The following is a 3,696-nucleotide window of genomic DNA, read 5'->3' on the forward strand; positions in this document are numbered from 1 at the left end:
CTCTGACCCCGTGGAAAAGGGCAAAAGAGGCAGCAACACCCCGCGTGGAGTGTGCACGGAGACCCTCCGGAACAACGGAACCCTGAAGCTCCATAGGCCAAAGTGATACAGTCACAAAGCCAATGGGACAGACGATGTTTGGAAAGCGGACGACCCAACGAGGAGTCCGCATAGCAAACAAACAACTGGGGAGTCAATCTGATAGACCTGGTACGTTCCACGTACAGGGCAAGAGAACGCACCAGGCACAAACAGTGAAGCCTCTCATCCTCCTCCCGGGCGTGCGGGGGAGGGAAGAAGGCCTGTAATTCAATGGTCCTTGACCGAAAATAACTTGTGATACTTTTTGGCACGAAGGATGGGTTAGGTCTCAAAGTAGCACAACCCAAGTCCTCTCTGATGGCCAAGCACCCGGGGCGCACAGAGAGAGCGCGGAGATCACTCACCCGTTTGGCAGAGCACAGAGAGACAAGCAGGGCCGTCTTAAGGGAAAGCAACTTGAGAGAGCACTGCTGTAAGGGCTCGAATGGGGGTGCGCAGAGAGCGCCCAGCACCTTAGCCAGGTCCCATTGAGGAGCGCCCAGTCTAACCGTCGGGCGCAGACTGCTCGTCCCCTAAAGGAAACGGCGAAGAAGAGGATGGCTGAAAACAGTATTTCCAGCAAAACCTTCATGGCACGCAGAGATGGCAGATGCGTAGCCGCGGATGGTCGAAGGAGACCTATCCATATTGAAGAGATACTGCAAAAATCTCCTCCACTGGACAACACGAAGGGTCCGAGGACCTCTGCGCGCACCATGATACAAACATATTCCAGCGAGAGGAATATAATTTGGATGTAGACGATGCCCTAGCGCCCTGGATGGTGCGCACCACGGCATCGGACAAACCCCTGTTCAAAAGCCTGACCCGCTCAGGTGCCAGACCTTGAGGGCTCCTGAGAGCACTGGAGGGTGTAGAATTGAGCTTTCCGCTTGGGACAGCACGTCCTGTCTGGGCGGAATTGACCACGGACAGTCCACCAGCAGCTGGATCATCTCCGGATACCAGATGGCTGCGGGGCGGTCGGGTGCCACCAGGATGACCCAAAGCCCCTCCGTCCTGATCCGAGCCAGCAGGCGCGCTATGCAGCGTGGCGGAGGGAACGCATACAAGAGGCCCAGAGGCGCGAACGCGTCCACCCCCAGAGGGGGGCGATCTGCCTGAGACTTACAACTTACCACAGGCGACAGTGTGCGTTCCGCCTGGACGCAAACAGGTCCACCTGAGCTTCCACAAATCTCAGCCAGATGAGGGAGACGATGTCTGGGTGGAGACGCCATTCGTCGTGATGGAGGCCGCTCCGAGACATCATGTCCGCGCCCACATTCAGATGACCCGGAATGTGGGCCACAGCTAGGGAGCGGAGATGGGCACAAGCCCATAGCCAGAGCTGCGTCGCTGCCCGGTGGACAGCAGGAGACCTGACCCCCCCTTGGCGATTGATGTAAGCGACCGTGGCCCGATTGTCCAAGCGAATCAGGACATCGCGGCCCTCGACTAGGTCTGAGAAATGCATCAGCACCAATAAGACCGTGTCTAGCTCCAGCAGGTTGATGTGGCGAGTGCCGGGAGGCCACACGCCTCCGACTGCCTGGCCCAGGCATGTGTCCCTGACCAGACCCAGGTAAGAGACCTGCTGGGCTGGTCTCGGCGCACTCTTCCTCCAATTCACCGCGAGACCCAGATGCGTGAGGAAGGACACCACACGGACAGTGTGTGACCTGGCCAAACCCAGGGACGACGCTAGAATTAGGAGGTCGTCTAGATAGGCCAGGATCCTGATGCCCTCCATGCGTAGAGGCTCCAGAGCCTCCTCCAGACATTTGGAGAAGGTGCGTGGGGCTAGAGCGTAGCCGAATGGGATCCTCGTATACTCGTAAGCCTTGCCTAGAAAGGCAAAGCGGAAGAACTTCCTGTGCCTGTGAACGATCGGGACATGGAAGTAAGCATCCTTGAGGTCTATGCTTGAGCAGAAGTCCCCCGGTAAAAAGGCCTCGAGCAGACGGCTGGTGGTGAGCATGCGGAACGGGCGCTTGGCCACTTGCGCATTCAGACTGCGCAAGTCCAAGATCGGTCTCACTCCCCCTGTCCTCTTGGGAACCAGGAAGTAACGGGAGTAAAAACCGTTCTGCTTGAGATCCTCCGGGACCTCGGAGATCGCTCCTTTGCTCAACAGTTCCGTCACCTCCGACAGTCTGTCTGGCGATGACATCAGTGTCTGTAACAGCATGTGGAATTCTCAAGTGATTTAACAGTCTCAGACACCGCCTGAGCCTGCACAAAAGCACAACTTACGCCCAAGTAACGTTTAGCCTGTTTATTAAAATGTAAAGAATGCCGGGCCGAGTCTGTGACGCCGTCAGACTCAGCCCGTGCTCTTTTGGTGACGGAAGAGGCGGGGGCCGTGAGGGCAACGTTGCTACTCACAGCCCGCTCCACGCCTAGTCAGGATGGTCTGGGCTTCTTAGATGGCCAGGGGACGCTGAGTCTGGGAGTGGGTAGTCTGCGACGCACCGGAGGAGGAGAAGGAGCCGTGGCAGGAGGGGCTGGGGCAGCAGCGGAGGCGGCGGCAGAAGAACCCTGGCGATGAGAAGAGGACCGTGTAGCCGAGCTGGCAGATGAACCGGCTAGAGGAAGGTGTCGAGACAGCTCCTTTCTGTCCTTCGTCCGTCTTCTTAAAAGACGCTATGGCCGTGTGGACAGCGTCGCCAAACAAGCCCTCCTGGGAGAGAGGAGCGTTGAGGAGGGGTGCGCAATCGCACTCACGCAGAGAGAGGGAGAGCCACAGATGACGGTGACCGACGACAGCAGACCCCACGGAGCGCCCCGCGCAGACTATTTGGGCCTGGTTAAGGTGGAGGATCGCCTTTAGATTAGCCGCTACTTCCTCAACGTCACGTGACGACGGGGAAGGTGAACGGTCCAAGATGTGGGAAGCCGCTGACGCGAGGAGAGCAACGTTGTTCGCCGCGGCCAGGGCTTGAGATCCCAGAACATAAACTTTGTCCCAAAGCTGTACTGAGTAACGGTCCTTAGTTGACGGCAGGGCAGGCTTCTTACCGGACCAGCCCCAGGAAGGAAGGAAGTGCGCGGCCAGCTCGGGTTCCAACGGCGGAGTGGCAGAGCTGATAGGAGCGAGACGACCATGGACCTTGGTGAAGGTGGCGTAGGATCTGACGGGCGCCCTGGCAGATGCTGGAGCAGACTAGGGGAGTCCACCAGTTTAACTCGTTCAGCCCAGGAACCGAAGGACATATCCGAAGGCTCCTTCGGCGTAGGCAGCTGGATACGGAGCGCTGCTTTCTCAATCATACCCACAACCTCCACGCGGAGAGGGGGCGGATGGAGAGAGGCAGCGGAAGAAAAGTCGTCCTCGAGTTCTCCCCGGAGAGAAGGAGAGGCATGGGAACTGCCACCACAACCCACGTGGGAAGGGAGCGGGTTCCCTTGTGTCAGGGGAGTGGGTTCCCTTGTGTCAGGGGAGTGCGGTCCTGCGTAGAAGCGTCCTCCTCTGACAGCATGTCGTCTTCGTCGTTCGTCGTCGCAGGAACTCAACACGGCGGAGACGTCCACCTCCTGCTGAAAGTAGGCCGCCCTCTCCACACGTGTAGGGAGGGACAGGACGGCGCAGGAGGAGCAAGCCGGGGGATCAGT

At 58.6% G+C, this 3,696-nt stretch overlaps 1 pseudogene; it reads right to left on the bottom strand.

Moving 5' to 3' along the window:
* Window positions 1-896: 896 nt before the first annotated feature.
* Window positions 897-2,272, bottom strand: LOC117595428 (annotated as a pseudogene).
* Between the last annotated feature and the right edge of the window lie 1,424 nt (window positions 2,273-3,696).

Source organism: Esox lucius, chromosome 13 (genome assembly GCF_011004845.1).
Source record: "Esox lucius isolate fEsoLuc1 chromosome 13, fEsoLuc1.pri, whole genome shotgun sequence".
In the NCBI taxonomy this organism is placed as follows: domain Eukaryota; kingdom Metazoa; phylum Chordata; class Actinopteri; order Esociformes; family Esocidae; genus Esox; species Esox lucius.